Raw genomic sequence first — 19,302 nt, 5'->3', positions numbered from 1 at the left:
GGGGCGGCCTACAGGGGTGGCTTCTGTGAGAAGCTGCTAGAAGCTTCCCCTATATCCGATAAAGTTAATGCCAGCGGGTTCCAAGACGGACCCGCTGCTGGCCAAGGCCAAGCCAATCAGCAACAGTGGTAGCGCCTCTGTGACAACATATTTAAGAAAAGCAAAAGAAGTTACAGGGGAGTTGCAGTTGCAGAGAGAGAGAGGAGTGAGAAGATGTGAGAGAAACAACTCTGCAGACACCAAGGTCAGTGAAGAAGGAGGGGGAGGAGGTGCTCCAGGTGCCGGAGCAGAGATTCCCCTGCAGCCCGTGGTGAAGACCATGGTGAGGCAGGCTGTCCCCCTGCAGCCCATGGAGGTCCACGGTGGAGCAGATATCCACCTGCAGCCTGTGGAGGACCCCACGCCAGAGCAGGCGGATGCCCAAAGGACGCTGTGACCCCGTGGGAAGCCCACGCTGGAGCAGGCTCCTGGCAGGACCTGCGGACCCGTGGCTCCGTGGAGAGAGGAGCCCACGCTGAAGCAGGTTTGCTGGCAGGACTTGTGACCCCGCGGGGGACCCACGCTGGAGCAGTCTGTTCCTGAAGGACTGCACCCCATGGATGGGACCCATGCTGGAGCGGTTTGTGAAGAACTGCAGCCCGTGGGAAGGACTCATGTTGGAGAAGTTCATGGAGGACTGTCTCCCATGGGAGGGACCCCACGCTGGAGCAGGGGAAGAGTGTGAGGAGTCCTCCCCCTGAGGAGAAAGGAGCGGCAGAAACAACGTGTGATGAACTGACCCAAACCCCCATTCCCCGTCCCCCTGCGCCGCTCAGGGGGGAGGAGGTAGAGAAAATCAGGAGTAAAGTTAAGCCCGGGAAGAAGGGAGGGGTGGGGGGAAGGTGTTTTTAAGATTTGGTTTTATTTCTCATTATCCTGCTCTGATTTGACTAGTAATAAATTAAACTAATTTTTCCCCAAGTCAAGTCTGTTTTGCCCGTGACGGTAATTGGTGAGTGATCTCCCTGTCCTTATCTCGACCCACGAGCCTTTCGTTTTATTCTCTCTCTCCTGTCCAGTTGAGGAGGGGGAGTGATAGAGTGGCTTGGTGGGCACCTGGCATCCAGCCAGGGTCAACCCACCACACAGGCAAGTCGGATACTGGCAGTTTCAAAACACTCTGACATGCTTGCATGAAAAATGCTTTGGCCATGGGAGGGGAGGCTAGGGAAAATGGCATCTGGTCCATGTTATGGGTAGAGACTGCCAAGAAAATGTTCCTATATAGGTATAGTAACCTATAACAATGATTCACTGACCTTACTGCTATTTAAATAGGTACCTGAGGTTATTCCACCTCCTTCACCTTTTCCGACTCCTCCTTTCCTTTTTCCAAACATGAGCTCAGCTTTGATGTTAAGTTTAAATAGATTGTTGCCACGTATTTGATTTTGGTGGTTAGGCCTTGCCATGCGCTCAATGAAGAAACCTGAGCTCATGCCTGCAGGACTTGGAGTTTCCAGGTGATTCTCCTGTGTCATGTCTGTACACTAACAGCACAGTGTAATAACAACCCACATGTGCAATAATAGTGCGGGGTACACGCTTGTATAATTTTTGTTATGTGGCTGTCCAACTTGACTTAAAGGATATGGTGGGTACAATGCATATTATCATCTTATATAGGTGATATTTTAGCCATATCATTCTTATGAATAAGTAATATATAGCAGCAGTTGATTGAGCAAAATGGTAAGTCTGTGATTAATCCCACTTGTGCGCCTGCATATATCCTGCATATATTCTATGAACTACTCAAGGTTTCATAGCCAGTGGGAAGAAATAGACACTTGCAGAGGAAGACACATTCTACCACCCTTAGATAAAACAAGCCATTGCCTGAGGTTTTCTGTCTCCATCAATAATATAAAGAGCCTAGAACAGTGACTAGGTGAGATACCTAAGTGTTAGATGACTAAAGAAAATGAATCCCACCCTTACGTATATTTTAGGTAAACTTCACCCGTTCTGAGCCAGTGTGTATATTCTCTATGTACATACAAGCAGAATGTGCTGTCCTATTATGAATAATAAGAATACTTTTCATGTATCTATCTCATTCACCCCAGGATATCCTCTGTTTATAAACATTAATTAATGTGGCTTCATAACAATCTCATGAGGAAAGAATTGCCCCCAATTTAGAGATGCAGAAATGCAGCTGTAGCATGCTTAAATAAGTTGTCCCAGGTTGCACAGAAAACCAGTGGCATAAATGTAAATACCAGAGGATGCCTCACAATCGTAGCCCAAAGATAAGGTAATCATAAGGTGTGGCTCCCAAATCAATACAAACAGTGTAATATGGTGCTTGCTTCCACCCTATTCAAAGTAAATAGGTTGAGGTGTGGTGTGCACAGAGCAATTCCTCATGTGTTCACATCAGTCATACATTAAACTTGGTACAGACGTAGCCAGACTGACTAAGGACAGAACGACAGGGCAAGGGCCAATTACCTGTTCCACATACTTAAGACATTTGTGTGTCTGTATGATTCACATATTTTGATTCTGCAGAATCCAGCTTTTCAGCAAAGAAACACAATTTGAGAGCAGCCCTGTGGAGAAAGACCTGGGGGTACTGGTGGATGAAAAATCGGACATGAGCCAGCAATGTGCGCTCGCAGCCCAGAAAGCCAACCGTATCCTCGGCTGCATCAAAAGAAGCGTGGCCAGCAGGTCAAGGGAGGTGTGTTTCTGCCCCTCTACTCTGTTCTGGTGAGACCCCACCTGGAGTACTGCGTCCAGCTCTGGAGTCCTCTGCACAGGAAAGACATGGACCTGTTGGAGCAGGTTCAGAGGAGGGCCACAAAAATGATCAGAGGGATGGAACACCTCTCCTATGAAGAAAGGCTGAGAGTGTTGGGGTCCTACCCCCTTGACAAGGCTTAGGAACATCTGGGGAGAACGCTAGTTGGTTCAGGCTGAAAGCAGGACAGGGAGTGTTTTAGGAGCTTGCCAGTGTAAATGATTTCAGTTCAGGATCATGGAACATTCCCTGCCGCCAATTTATTAGTGGGGACATAGGCATCTACTGATGCCAGGTTTTGTTCACACCTTCAGTAGGCTTCACGTCCCTACTTCCGAGGTTATCTTCAATGCGGATTTGCTGTATATTTTTCCCCACACCACTCCTCTCCCATCCTGGCTTCATCCCTCTACTGCCAGTCTTTCCCAACACCTTTTATGCGCATGTCTAAACCGACCATCATCAGTGTGTGCATCGCCAGAGCTGCAGGACAAATTGTGTGGTGAGGTTACCTCCCTGCTTTGCTATATGGAAGCAGCAAACACAATTCCATTCATGTTTTTATTCTCCCTACTTTTTTCCTTGTCACTCTTCCATGCACTGGATAACTTCCTGATGTGTTGACATTTGTACAATGTTTCACTCTCCATTTCCATATGGCCCTCTCCATTTGCTACACAGTTCATCTCAGTTATGCCAGCCAACAAAATGCCAAGTCACCTTTCCTGCTGCTATCTGGGTCATGGTATGGTTTGGGTTAACTGCTGGTGTGAGCAACCAATAGCCAACTCCTTCAGCCACCATCACCTGCTATGACATAACTTTGAACAGAGGCGCCGTCATCCTTTTCCTGGAGGTTACAGGTGAAAGTAACTGAGAGGTTGCATGTTAATGGCAAAGAGGAAGGAGAAGAGACCATGATGACCATGGGCCTCAAGGTCAGCCTCTGGAAGTGGGTGCACTGGAAGGTGTTCTGCTGAATGCTACAAGCGCTGGACTAAGTAAAAGCTGTAGACATGTCTTAGAGAGTGGTCTATGGCCAGAAAAAGGTCCACTGATTCTTTTTGCTGTTGTCATGGGTGAGTTGTAACAGAACAGGAAGGCTCCTGAATTTCACTGCAGTATCCAGCTTTATGGCCTGGATTGTCATGGTTTAACCCCAGCCAGCAACTAAGCACCACACAGCCGCTTGCCCACTCTCCCCACGGTGGGATGGGGGAGAGAATCGGAACAGGAAAAGTGAGAAAACTCATGGGTTGAGATAAAGACAGTTTAACAGGTAAAGCAAAAGCCACGTGCACAAGCAAAGCAAAATAATGAATTCATTCACTACTTCCCATCGGCAGGCAGGTGTTCAGCCATCTCCAGGAAAGCAGGGCTCCATCACATGTAACGGTTACTTGGGAAGACAAATGCCATCACTCCATACTTCCTTCTTCTTCCCCCAGCTTTATATGCTGAGCATGACATCCTATGGTATGGAATATTGCTTTGGTCAGTTGGGGTCAGCTGTGCCGGCTGTGTCCCCTCCCAACTTCTTGTGCACCCCCAGCCTAGTCGCTGGTGGGGTGGGGTGAGGAGCAGAAAAGGCCTTGACTCTGTGCAAGCACTGCTCAGCAGTAACGAAAACATCCTTGAATAATCAACACTGTTTCCAGCACAAATCCAAAACATAGCCCCATACTAGCTACTGTGAAGAAAATTAACTCTATCCCAGCCAAAACCAGCACATTCTCCACCCCTTATTCCATACCTTTTACGTCATGCTCAGGTCTCACACTATCCGATACATCGTCATTAACCACCACCACCCTTCCCATCCTTTGATATAATACACAGGTATCATTTCCTTAGTCTGTGGACCACCCCTGTAAAATGTCTGTGAAATCTCCACAAATGTCCACAAGATGTCCACTGAGTTCATTTAGTCCATGACTTTGGGCTCCATCTGTTACAGTGGTCACTCAGGACAGGAGAGGTGGTGTGTTGCATGGAGTTACTGGGCACCAAAGCCAGCTCAGGTTGGGTCACTGCTGCACTTGCACTGCTTCTTCTAAGGCTTGTCCTCCATTGCCTCACATGGTTCCTGCTGTAGTAATTCCTGTAGCGTGCAACTCAAATCCTGGGTTACAACAATTTAAAGGTATTTCCATTACAACCTCCACCCCTGGTTCCTTTGGACCAGACCATCGGTTTTAACATTGCAGTGAACTCCTCCCCTTGCCCCTGCTCCGGCTTGGACTTATCCACAGACTGCAGTCCCTTAGGGGAGTACCTGCTCCAAGTGGAGCCTTATCTATGTGCCACAGTCTCTCCAGGGGTATACCTGCTGCAGCACAGACTTATCCACAGCCACAGTCACTTTGAGGTGCACCTGTTCCAGCGTGGCCTTCTCCATGGGCCACAATGCCTTCAGAGACATACCTGCTCCAGCGTGGCCTTACCCACAGCCACAGTCCTTTCAGGAGTGTGCCCGCTCCAACATGGCCTTACCCATGGCTGCAGTCCCTCCAGGGGTGTACCTGCTCTGCCATGGGCTTATCCATGGCCACACACTTTGAGATGCTCCAGCATGACCTCATGCACAGCCACAGATGCTTCGAGGTGTACCTTCTCCAGTGTGGGCTTATCCTTGGGCCACAATCCCTTCAGAGGTATACCTGCTGCAGCACAGACATAACCACAGCCACAGATGCTTCAAGATGTACCTGCTCTGGCGTGGACTTATCCACGGCCACAGATGCTTCGGGGTGTCCTGCTCCCACATGGACTTATTCACAGGTCACTGTCCCTTCGACTTGAGTTCACACTGGAGTTCCAGCCTGTCCAGTACAGCAGCACAGAAACAGCAGCGATGCCCTGGCCATCTGCCAGCCCAGCCACATCACCATGGCTGTTATCAAAATGTTCCCAGGCACAGCGGAGTAAGATGATAAACAGGACAGCAAGCAGTGAAAGCAAAAAGCAGCCACTAACCAGCAATAGAGTCTAATACACCGTGAGGCAAGCAAGCCCCATGGCAAGCACAGAAGCCTGCCAATTAATAGCTAAACAGTAATAACAGCTATAAATTTGATCTAGCACATTCCAATCAAACCTGTCTTTATCTCGAACCCTTTGAGCCCCATGTTGGGTGCCAAAAAGCACTGTTGTGGTTTAACCCCAGCCAGAAACTAAGCACCACACAGCTGCTCACTCACTCCCCCCAGTGGGATGGGGGAAGAGAATTGGAACAGGAAAAGTGAGAAAACTCATGGGTTGAGATAAAGACAGTTTAACAGGTAAAGCAAAAGCTGTGCACACAAGCAAAACAAAACAAGGAATTCATTCACTACTTCCCATTGGCAGGCAGGTGTTCAGCCATCTCCAGGAAAGCAGGGCTCCATCACACATAACAGTTACTTGGGAAGACAAACGCCATCACTCCATACGTCCCCCCCTTCCTTCTTCTTCCCCCAGCTTTATATGCTGAGCATGACGTCATATGGTATGGAATATTGCTTTGGTCAGTTGGCGTCAGCTGTCCCGGCTGTGTCCCCTCCCAACTTCTTGTGCACCCCCAGCCTACTCGCTGGTGGGGTGGGGTGAGGAGCAGCAAAGGCCTTGACTCTGTGCAAGCACTGCTCCGCAACAACGAAAACATCCCTGTATTATCAACACTGTTTCCAGCACAAATCCAAAACATAGCCCCATACTAGCTGCTATGAAGAAAATTAACTCTTTCCCAGCCAAAACCAGCACAGGATTTATTACTGTTTTACAGCTATGGATTGTATTTGGCTTTGTGTAAAGAAGGGAGAAACAGCATTTCTCTTGCACCACTTCTTTTTTTCCCTGTATGTGGTAATCTACAGAGGATGGAAGGGAAGTGATTTAAACATACAGCTAGGCCCTCTTTTAAACTGTCTTTGCAATTTGCAGAAATATAAGAGATATAGGTATAGTAAGGAAGAGTACCCATCTCTTCCGATATTTTTGTAGCTCTATCCTAGCAGTAGATTGAGACAGATTAACTAACACTGAAAAATTGTCCCAAATGGATGGACTGTGGAACCCAGTACAGTTACAGTCTTTGGCTTGTGTCATTTCTTAGCAAACTTTTTCTGATTGAGAGGGATAGGGAAAGGCGCGTGAAACAATTTGCTTTTTGGAATTCCTCTCATAGTTCAGCTTCTTTTCACGTTTGCCTAAGTTTTCTCTTTAGCTGGCAAGTGACGCCTCAGAACACTTCATATGGGTGGAATTGCAGGTGGTCAATGAGAAGCTAGTGAGCGCATGTTTTCAATGGCAACCTCCATAACTAACACGTTACAGTCCATAATACACTGTTGAGTCACCAGGTAATGAAGAAATTTCCTTTGCATTAACCGGTGGAATTATGCTTATCTTTCCATAGTTTGCCTTTTTTTCAGTCTCTGATACTAATGTATTCCAGGACCTGAGTATGAAGCAACAGTAAAACCATTTCTGGTAACAAGATCATGGTGCCATGCTATGTTATATTATTATTTTCCCTAGCAAATCCTCCTTTCATTTTCCCAGTTATTAAAAGTTTTTACTAGTTAATAAAGAAAAAGAAATTCTTAACATAGTTTTTGTTTATTTTGGCCCAGACTGCTTCAGCTTTAAAGAGTTCCAAATGCACACTATTTCAAATGTGAATAAATGCATGTCATGTTGATAATAAATCCTAACCAGGCTTTAGTTTTTGCGTAGATAAAAGATGGACATTTTTTGCTCTTCTATTAAAAATATTTTCAGTTGTTCTGCACATAGTTTTGGTTTTGCACATACATTTGATTTTGTTGATATATTGGCTGAGTACCCTAAAAATGGGGTTATGTGCTTGGAAAATGGAGGAAAAACACGTTGTTGTACCCAAAACTTATTGTAGGTAGAGTCTCTTAAAATTCTGTAAACCCAAAAGTCTCTGATGCACAACATCACATCAGTCCATAACAGAAGAGTGGATATGCATACCACAGCAGTACACAACACACGACATGGCCCACGGTTGCCTGGCATTCCTTCATTCCTAAGCCACGTCACCCTGCAATAAGGGAGTTGGGAGCAGGAGGCATCCCTCATTTTCCCTGGTTGCCTCCCCTTAGCCCCAGAGGGAGGAGATAGGATTTCTGTCTGTGTGTGCCAGATTCACAAGCTGAGTGTGTATTGGGATAACGTATGTGACCAGAGCCTGCCATTATCTTCTCAGATAATGAGAAGATAACATAAGAAGTATGTAAGTGTTCGCTATGGAAGCTGCAGTGTACTGCGAAAACATGGCCAGGACTGTATCCAGGTGTTTCCCTACACAGTGACATCTTCACTGCAGCTTGCACATTCTTCCACCATCCTGCAATCACTAGGCATCATGGTAGGAGTAAGTCAATGGGATTCCTTGCAGCAACAGTGAAATCACACGCTTTATTGATTACCTTGTCAGTAAGGGAGTAAAGTCTCTGTTGTCCCAAAAGGCAAACATCGGATCTCTTCAACAATGTGACAATGTATACCTTTGCCTATACTTCTTATATATACACATGCACATGTTGAATACCACTTGAGAATGATGGAATAGCAGCCTCAGCAATTCACTTTCCACATGTTCATTTGATGGGCAAATAATGTGCAGTTGAGTACCACTGATGACCTTACTGACACTTGCTAAGTCCAATTCCAGACAGTTGCTATTTCAGGGATATTTGAAGAATTGTCCTGTAACTCAGAGGTGTCATTTCAATGCCTGACTTCGTATGATGCTACTCTAACAAATTCATTAGAAAAGGGAAACAGGAGTGAAGCATGTGGCAGCAGAGCTGCATCTTGATGCAAATAAGAAGACAGATGCAGATGAGGAAATGGATGGACCTTTCTGTTTGGGAAAAATTATGTGAAGACAGAGAGAATAAGAGTATAATTTTACAATGTGGAATTGGGAAGGAATTCTCTCAAAGAGGATGGGATTGTTTGAGAAGACATACGAATATAGTATTGCCAAAATAACGCCAAGTGACAGAGGCATCAGATAGGAGTGTGCATGGAAAGCTGATGAGAATTCAGTGTGAAAAAGGAAAAAAGGTGAACTAGTGGTGAAGTTATTGGACCAGGCTCCAGGATTACAAGCGTTATTATAGACATGTACATGTTGTTTTCCTGAAGGAAGGAAAAACGTATGCTATTACACTTCCATTACGATGACTTTCAGAATCTTGTTAAACAACGAAAAACATATGGAGGTCTCACTGATGTTGAGTCTCTTCAGCATTATTCACCTGTCACCAGAGCTGTGCCCTTTTGAGCTGTTCTGTCATCAAAGGTGTAGGGCATAGGTAAATCTAACTGTAGCTTCTCTTACGAGTGCAATACAACCACCTTTCTTAGAAGTATGTTAAAAAGGGAGTGTAACTGAATGTTCAGTTTATTCCTTTGGAACTGTTTGGGAGTTCTTCAAGCTCTTTGAGCAATTCTGTAATGTACCTTACTTTCTTCTTTCTTTTTGCTCCTTATGATACAGAATTTTGATAAATACATTATTCCACAAAAAGCTGTGTAAGTCTTGCAACAATTATGTATTCACAGTTCAACAGAATGGACACTTCTGAGAAAACTACCTCGCAGAAGTCTCATTTTAACGTTATCTTTAGCAAATTCACCATTTCAACAGATGGACTAGAGAAGAGATGGGACCAAGGTGCTGTCCTGGTTTCAGCTGGGATAAAGTTAATTTTCTTCCTAGTAGCTGGTATAATGTTATGTTTTGGATTTAGTGTGAGAATAATGTTGATAACACACTGATGTCTTTAGTTGTCTATAACAGTGTTTATACCAAGTCAAGGATTTTTCAGCTTCTCATGCCGAGCCAGCAAGAAGGCTGGAGGGGCACAAGAAGTTGGGAGGGGACACAGCCAGAAAGCCAAAAACCCAGGAGTTTTACTTTTTTTCGATTCTCTCCCCCATCCCACTGTGTGGGGGAGTGAGTGAGTGGCTGCGTGGTGCTTAGTTGCTGGCTGGGGTTAAACCACGACAGGTGCATAGTGGTGGAAACAGGATTGTGATGCAAAAAAGAGTTCCCCAAGATATTCATGTCATATGAATTACACCTCCTATACAGCTATGCAACCCCGTCACTCAGCATATGGCAAGTCATTTAGGAAGCAAAAAGTAATTAATAAAATAAACATGACAATGCATTTTATAGTTCTGGAAAATTTATTTAGAACAAAATCAACCCCATAGTCAATGCTGCATTGTTAAGAATGCAGAGTAACATACATACACAAATAACTAGCCAACGATGACAAAAAATGGACATAATTCCATGGTAACTTCATTAGTACAGAAATTAGATTGAAACACTGTTGAGTAGGAGTTTCAAAATGTTCAGTGTTTAGTGGGATCTCTTCTCCTTCTAATAAAATGAACTCATGTTTTGCTAGATTGTTTTTTCTGATCTATCTTTCATGCACTACATGTTTTTAATTCCCATCTAATTTTGGTGTTCATGCCTCAACAGCGACCAGAGATACCTCAGCCTGACTGGTATTCTTCAGGTGTGCAGGATCAACCCTACCAATCAGCACAGGCAGTACTTTTTGAAGTCCCACATTGGTTTTGGCCTTCAAACTCACTCAGGACCTCGGAAATGAATTATTTCATAGAGTTTTAAGTCAGACAGGACTGTGAAATGAACATCTGTGCTGATATATCATGACTCACTGCATTTCATTGTATTACCTTTGTATTGAGCCACATAAATTTTTGACAAAAACATTTTTTCAGAAAAAGTAAATTTGATTCAAAGATGATTATTCACAAATCCCCTTGAAAGCTTTATTTCAGTGGTTATGCTCAGTGCTGTGCTTTGTCTCCAGTTCATATGTGTCCAGTTTCATCTTCCAGACGTTAGTTCCTTTGAACTTTTTCTCCACTAAATTAGAGACCACTGTAATACCTACTTTTTGCTCCCAGCAAAGATAAACACAGTAATCAAGTTATCTCTCAAACCTCTTTTTTTCTCTCTTTAAATAACTAAGAAGGCATTCTGTTCAGGTCTGAGGTATTTTTGTGGCTCTTTTGTGCATTTTAATGACTCATTTTTTGAAATGAGGATTCTTTGCTGTTGACTAATATGAGACTCATCAGCATCCTATATGAAAATAAAATCACCTCTCAGCTCCTACACAGTAATCACCTGATTTTTGTACACGAGGATTGAATAATATGCTTTTGCAATACCATCATAGTTTTAAGTTTGCTGTCCTTAAAATCCATATAAATCTCAGGGGTTTCCAAAATACATCAAGGTTCTGGAGCAAGGAGGACTTTCCCTTGGTGGAGGATCATGTTAGGGACTATTTAAATAAACTTGACATACACACTGGACCTGATGGGATGTACTCACAAGTGCTGAGGGTACTGGCCAATGTCATTGCAGAGACACTCAATTATCTTTGGAAGGTCATGGCAACCGGGGCAGGTAACTGAGGACTGTAAGAAAGCAAATGTCAGTCCAATCTTCAAAAAGGAGAAGAAGGAGGATTCAGGGAAATACAGGCTGGTCAGCCTCACCTTGATTCCCGGGAACGTGGTGGAGCAAATCGTCCTTGATACTATTTTGAAGCATAGGAAGGACAAGAAGTTGTGGGGAGCAGTTAGCATGTATTTACAAAGGGGAAATCATGCCTGACCAACCTGATAGCCTTCTACAATAAGACAAGTGGCTTGGTGGATGAGGGGAGAGCAGTGGATGTTGTTTATCTTGACTTTAGTAAGGCTTTCAACACTATCTTGCATAATATCCTCATTGACGAACCGATGAAGTAGGGTGGATTGAAACGGATCTGAACTACTGGGCTCAGAGGGTTGAGATCAGTGGCATGAAATCCAGCTGAGGCCCGTCACTAGTGGTACCCCAGGGGTCGATACTGTGGTCAATACTATTTAACATCTTCATTAATGATCTGGGTGATGGGACAGAGTGTACTCTCAGCAAGTCTGCAGACAGTGCAAAACTGGGACGAGTGATTGATACACCAGATGGTTTTGCTGCCATTCAGAGGGACCTTGACAGGCTAGAGAAATGGGCCAACAGGAATCTCTTGATATTCAACAAAGGGAAATGCAGAGTCCCGCCTTGGGAAGGAATAACCCCATGTACAAGTACACACTGAGGACCAACCAGCTGGAAAGCACCTTTGCAGGAAAGGACCTGGGGGGCCTGGTGGACAAGCTGACCCTGAGCCAGCAATGTGCCCTTGCAACAAAGGCCAACAGCATCCTGGGCTGCATGAGGAGAAGCGTTGCCTGCAGGTCAAGGAAGGTGTTTCTTATCCTCTACTCAGTCCTACGGTGAGTGCTGAGTCCAGTTCTGGGCTCCCAGTACGAGATATGGATATACTGGAGCAAGTCCAGAGAAGGGCCACAAAGATGATTAAAGGATTGGAGCATCCCTGATACAAGGAGAGGCTGAGAGAGTTGGAACTGCTTAGCCTTGAGGCGAGAAGGCTCAGGGAGATCTTCTCAATAGGTATAAACACCTGATGGGAGGGAATGAAGATGAAGGAGCCAGACTCTTCTCAGTGGTGCCCAGTGATAGGACAGGAGGCAATGGACACACTTTGAAATACAGGACATTCCACTTAAACATAAGAAAAGGCCTTTTTAACTGTAAGGGTGGTTGAAAACTAGATGATGTTGCCCAGAGAGGTTGTAGAGTCTCCGTCTTTAGAGATACTCAAAACCCGACTGGACATGGTGCTGAGCAACCTGCTCTAGATGACCTTGCTTTGAGGAGGGAGGTTGGACTAGGTGATCTCCAGAGGTCCCTTCCAACCTCAGCAATGCTGTGATTCTGTGAAAGGTATTTAGAACTGCCCTCAAATGACAGATTGGTTACTGTTAATTTTTCAGAAAAGGCTAATGGGGAAGAGAAAGTTGACATAGCACTTAAAAGACACGAGGATAGTTCAATGTATAAAATATAAGCAGAAGTTGGAGAAGTTCTCTGTATCTTCTTACCTTGAATATAACTTAATTATCTACATTCCAGAGGATGTCAAAAGGGCAAAAGATCCAATAAGTAATGTAGCTTGCTTTTGGAGTCCAAGAAGGAATTTGTTCTGGCTCACTTGTGGAATAAGGACAGTAATAAAGATAGAGAAATATATAGTGGGATAGCAAAGAACTGACCACACTCCTTTAAGGAGGAGGCTGGACTACAGACCTCCTGAGATCCCTTCCAACCTGAATTATCCTGTGATCCTATGATCCAGGCAAAATGGCAGGTAATGTAGTTGTATTAAAAGACAAAGAGAATAAAATAAAAATGCATAAAAGGAAAACACTTGTAATGATACTTCTACTCAGGAAAGAAGAATTCTATATTCACATTCATATATTAAGCTGGATCATATTCATACTTATATTAGTAAATAAGGAGAATATTAAAACAACACTTAGTTGAGATAATTATTTCTGAATTAATAAACTAAAATACTTTGCATCTGGAAGTTGCAGGAGATCTCTGTTCTATTGATGATTTCCAGGAAATTCAGAAGAAATGAAGTAATTCTAATGTTATTTTGTCAGTGCTCAAAAAGCAGTCAGAATGAAGTAATTACAGGATGGCCAACCTGTATCAGTCCTGAGAAAAACAAAGTAAAAAGCTTGGAACCTTGATGTATCTTGGAAAACTCTGAGATTTATATGTATGTTAAGGACAGCAAACTCAAAACTATGATGCTATGGCAAAAGGAAATTATTCAATCCTCATATATAAAAATTAGCGATGCTGGTGGCACCTCTGTGATAACCTATTTAAGAAAGGGTAAACAACACTGCACAGCAGCTGTGAGAAAGGAGTGAGGAAAATGAGAGAGAAACAAACTATTCAGACACCAAAGTCAGTGAAGAAGGAGGGGGAGGAGGTGCTCCAGGCACCGGAGCAGAGATTCCCCTGCAGCCCGTGGTGAAGACCATGGTGATGCAGGTTGTCCCCCTGCAGCCCACGGAGGTCCACGGTGGAGCAGATATCCACACTACAGCCTGTGGAGGACCTCATGCTGGAGCAAGTAGATATGCCCTGAAGGAAGCTGCAGCCCGAGGACAACCCATGCAGAATCAGCCTCCTGGCAGGACCTGCGGCCTGTGGAGAGGAGCCCACACAGGAGCAGGTTTTTTGGCAGGACCTGTGGCTTGTGGGGGACCCACGGTGGAGCAGTCTGTTCCTGAAGGACTGCACCCTGTGGCAAGGACTCGTGTTGGAGAAGTTGATGAAGGACTGCAGATTCAGCTCCTGACTGCCTTTGGCTTTCCTAATTCTGTACCTGCATGCTCAGGCCATGTCTCTATACTCCTCCTGAGCCACCTGTCTTTGTTTCCACCTCTTGTACACTTCCTTTTCATGTCTGAGTTTTGTTAGGAGCTCCCTGTTCATCCATGGAGGGCTCCTGCCACCTTTTCTTGACTGTCTGCCTGTCAGGATTGACCATTCTTGAGCTTGTAGGAGATGATCCTTGAATTTCAAACAGGTCTCCTGGACCCCTCTTCTTTCCAGGACTGTATCCCATGGGATTCCTCCAAGCAGGTCCCTGAAGAGGCCAAAGTCTGCCTCCAGGGTTGTGATCCTGCTTTTTGCCTTGTTCTCTCCTCACAGAGTCCTGAACTCCACCATCTCATGGTCACTGCAGCCAAGCCTGCCCTCAACATTCACGTGCTCAAACAGTTCTTCCTTGTTTGTAACTATCAGATCCAGCAGAGCATCTCCCTTCGCTGGCTCTTCAATCACCTGTGCCAGGAAGTTGACATCAGTGCACTCCAGAAACCTCCTGGATTGCTTGTGCCCTGCCATGTTGCTCCTCCAGGAGGTACTGTGGTGGTTCAAACCCCCAATGAGGATCAGGGCTTGTGAATGTGAAGCTTCTTCCAGTTGTCCAAAGAAGGCCTCATCTACTTCTTCTCACCAGGCAGCCTGTAGCAGACACCCACCCCGATGTCACCACATTGGTCTGCCCTTTAACTCACCCATGAGCTCTCAGCTGTCCCCAGGCAGAGCTCCATGCATTCCTGCTGCTCTCTCACATAAAGGACAACTCTCACTCTTGCCATCTGGCCTGCCCCTCCTGAAGAGCGTGTATCCATCCATGGCAGCACCCCAGTCCCGGGAGCTACCCACCATGTCTCTGTGATCCCAGCGACATCCCAGCCCTGTAGCTGCGCTTTTCACGCATTATGCAGAGAAGATTCTGATGTTACTGTGTAAATTTATTTTTCTGTTGCCATTTCTTTGTTTAATATTAATAGGCCTTCCATTCAGATTTTATGGCTTTAAAAATGGCATGGTGATGGGAGAATGTGGTAAACTCTCTATAAAAATGGATGACAATCCTCTAGCTCCATTTACAGGTGGAGTCTTTGAAACTGTACTTTTAATCTTATCTTTAATCGAAAAAATTTGCCCATTTGAATCACGTAGGAAACAAAACGTATCCAGTAAAGATGTTTCAGCCATTCTTGTCCTTTGCCTTATTGAAGACAGCAGATTATTACATTACATTTCAGTAAGACACTGCAGCTTCACAATAACGCTGTGAGGCATTAGATACATTATTAATACACTGCATACCTTGGTTATATTTAAAATTCACAGACAACCAGATTTTAAAACAAAAATGTGAAAGATCCTACCTATTTCAGACTTGCCTGACTTGCTGGTGGGAAGCTGTGGACAAATGAATCAAGTGAATAAAGCACTGTAACTGGGTTGTAAAGGGGAATTCGAATAGTGCCAGGGCCAAATGGTTCTGCTGCTACCGTGTTCCTTAGTGCAGCTCCAGGTTAGCATGGCTGCCTCTCCACAGTGCAATAAAGCAGTGCTCCCTGGGGTTTAGTAAAGCAAGTATCTCATGAATCTAATTATCTTCTCTGTTCTTAGGTACGCCACTACCTTCTGTAGCTTTAAATACTTGCTTTGGGATTTTCTCCATATACTGTCATTTAATTTCTTGGCTTGATTTTCCATTTTTATCCACATCAAACCAATAGCTTGGCCATGTCAGGGCAGAAATCTTGAGAAAGACTCCTGTATTCTCTTGGTTTTTACATTTCTGTCCCTGGCTTGGCAGTGAAAAAAATTGGCAAATTCTTGATCCTGCTTCCAAGTTGCAAAACTACTTATAGAACAGGCTGTCTAGTAGATTTGATGGGTTAAAGAAGTTTTGCACTGTCAAAAAAAAAGAGAAAATGGAATGGTTATCTCTTCAAACATCCAAGCACTCCAATAAAATGTCTTTGCTGGCTTTTCCAGGGTATTCTGTAACACATTTTCTCAGAAAAGGTGTACTTCATATAAAAAATCAACCTGAAAATCTTTCCATAGATAGTATTAGAAAGTATTTAATTTAAAGTCATCTGATCCTGCAATCTTTAATATGTAGCAGCATTCAGAAAATCACAGGTTAATGTGCTATCTCTGTAAATAAACAGGGAAGGATTTTGCTTCGTAGAGGAGTCTTGAAATACACCTTCCTGTTTCAAGCTAGATACTTCAGGTTTCCTGAATGGAAATAATTACTCTTCTCAAATGCAACTACTGTCCCTGACCCATGAGCAATCAAATTTAGGAGAAGAGCAAGTGGACAGACTGCCAGGCGGTAATCTAGGGATCTGAAGTCCCCACATGTCAGCTACTCATCGGTATCTGCCTATATGCCTACTCTCACCTTGTGGTAAAAGTGAGTTCAATGAGGGGTGATCTATTTGCCACATTCTTTGGAGATTAAACCAGACAGTTAATGCATAGTGACATGGGCAATTATGGGAGAGCTGATGCATTGTAGATTCATACCCTACCTTAGCCCGGAGTAACTGGCTGATACGTTCATCTCTTCAATTTACCTTCCCGGTATTAATATGAGACCACACATAGTTTCTTCTCAGAAGACATGTAAGATAAAGACTAGAGCAAAACCAGATGTGATGTTACTGGTTGCTCTGCCAGTCTTCCGGCCAGCTAGTATAAAACATTGTGGGATTTTTAGACATGGGAATTCAGATTCCAATGAAACAGTCAACATGGAGCGTAATGGTTTGGTATGTGAGAAAATTTTGCTATGTCTGTCTAATGTTGGGTGAGAACTCAGCAGATTTTTTTTAAGGTGTTTTGTGGTTTTTTTGTGAAGAAATGCAATAAATCAGGCACTGAGCTGCCATGCACTTCAGAAAGACAGCAGGCACTTTTTTTGGACAAAACGGGACTCAGTATTTCGTAGAGCGCTCACAGAATACTAAAAGGCATTGGATTTGTTCAACCATGAATGCTTGATTCTTTCAGTTTAACATGGAGAACAAAAATCTTCCTCCTTATCCACTTAGATTATGTCATATTTGCATGCTACAGTTAATAATTCAGTATTCCCGCTCTGATAAATTTTTAAAATTTAACTTCCATTATCTTAAGTTACCATTTATTTTTGGAAAGAATAACACTGGTGAATAAGACAACTTTTATTTGCAATCTGTTTTTCTAAGGCATCTTGAAAGTATTAGTTTACATTTTTGCATGAAAGAGTTGGTACTGAGGCATGACACATGCCTGTATTGGTTAGTGGCTGGGTAAGCAGGAGTACCTGTAAACACTCAGGATGTAGGCTTTATCTCTGTTCTCTTTACAGAAATGATAGAGATCATCTGCTGAAACCACTTTCAACATCTATAGGGTAGTTTTCCTTTACATCACTCACTGATAGGTGAGACTAATTGCTAATTCAAACACATCCCCGTCATCTCCTCTGCACACATTTCCTCTACGCTAGCTCAGACTCTGATCTTTGCTGCTACGTTGTTCAACACTCAGGCCATCTTCAATGGCTTCAGTACTTTCTAAACATCCACTGGGATTTCAGATATTAATGGCTTAAAATTTCCAACATAATTCTTCAAACAGTGTTAAGCTTGAAGGGTTCCTGACAGGTTTCTCTATTTGGAAGGCAGTCCTTGCAGTGCTTTCTTGGTCGTACAGGATCTTCCTTTTTGACAATCAAGGTATTTCATTTGGTCATAATTAAATTCCCTTCTTGCTACTGCAAACAGGCACAAGCTTTTCAAACTAGTTTGCATGCAGAGTCTACATAAGCATACACTGGAGCACCCTTTGGCTACATCAGCATAAGGAACCTCTTCACTGAGAATGAGGCTAAGTGCCAGTGTCCTACCAACTGATTACTGTAGCCAATAATCAAGTTTTCCTAGTACGTATGAAATGGCTGGCATAGGTAGGGTCAAAATGTCAACAACTTTACCTACCAGTGACTGTACTTCAGTTTTGAAGGATTTAGTATCAGCAGTGTTAAGATCATTTGCTCACTTAAGACAATGGTCTTAAGGTCCTCTAAGGTGTCATAATCTTTGAATTTCTACTTTCCCAGGGCATAAGGTAATAAACTGGACAACTGCTATGGTTTCTCCCCTAGACAGCATCAGAAATGTGCACTGCCATGACAACTCCCCCTCCTTTATTCTTGTATTTTTCTCCCTGGGCACAAGTCCTCTCGTGACGCACTCTAAGTATGGAATAACTGGTTATTCTCATGTCTTTGCTTTTAAAAAGAAGTTTTGTTTTGTCTTACCTCTGGGTACGTATTTCATGCACAGTGAAAACAAGTGTTACTGCAAGACTACAGCAAGTAGATCAGCCCTTCCAATGAGCCTGGAGTTGCCTTGGCAAGTTTAGCCCTCCGGGTAGCACACCCCACTGTCTCCTCTGTCCTCTCCACATGTTCACCTACAAATGGGATTCACAGCAGCAGCACTGGTAAGTACCACTATGTGGGCTCTAATCTGGCTAGCTCAGTTAACCACAGCATTGATAACAGTAACATCAGCAGTAGCTGGGGCTATACAATGAATACAGAATACATTGGTTACTGGCTCACACTGTGCTGCCATGTCTTGACTGCACATGTTACCTCTGCTTACTGGATTAAAGCTAACTTGTGCATGTCTATTCATGCTAATCACACACCCAATGGAAAGCAGGGTGGACAAAGCCTTCTAATCTCTTTTTATCAGTATCATGTGTCTGGACATTTGCTAATTTCAACTCTCATACCTTTGATTAAATCACTCTTGGTGGTTGGTTCCTTCGTGCCATTAATCTATGGGTTCCTTTCTGAGTAACCTCCTTCCTTGAGAAACCTTGGGAGGAGGTGTTGCTGCAGTGAGTTAACACAAGCAGAGTTTGCTACCCAAGCCATGGTTCCTTTCCTAATTTTCTGCTGCTTTCATACCCCATCAATTAGAGAGGTGTGCAGCTCAGCATGCAAGATCTGATTCCCAAGGAAGTAACCCGATTTTTCATTATCAACCTTCTTGCAAATCTGTCAGGACAGAATAGAGGAACTGGCTCTGTACAAAATCACGATCGTCTCTTAAGTTACAGTCAGATTCTTGTGGAGCAAGCAACACTTTCTATCAGGCAGTAGTCTGTACTGTGCTATATTTTATAGGTATTCCTT

The 19,302-nt window shown here is 43.9% G+C and overlaps 1 protein-coding gene across 1 annotated transcript in view; it reads left to right on the top strand.

Annotated features, from left to right (window-relative positions):
• Positions 1-18,268: 18,268 nt before the first annotated feature.
• Positions 18,269-19,302, top strand: part of TTK (TTK protein kinase) — a 57,980-nt gene continuing 56,946 nt past the window's right edge. The window contains exon 1 of the mRNA XM_050894993.1: positions 18,269-18,272. The gene's annotated coding sequence lies outside the window, so the exon portion shown is untranslated. The remainder of the gene's footprint in view (positions 18,273-19,302) is intronic.

The sequence above is a fragment of the Gymnogyps californianus genome, chromosome 3 (genome assembly GCF_018139145.2).
Source record: "Gymnogyps californianus isolate 813 chromosome 3, ASM1813914v2, whole genome shotgun sequence".
In the NCBI taxonomy this organism is placed as follows: Eukaryota; Metazoa; Chordata; class Aves; order Accipitriformes; family Cathartidae; genus Gymnogyps; species Gymnogyps californianus.
Note: the sequence above shows the minus strand (reverse complement) of the source record. Positions and strands in the feature narration are given on the sequence as shown.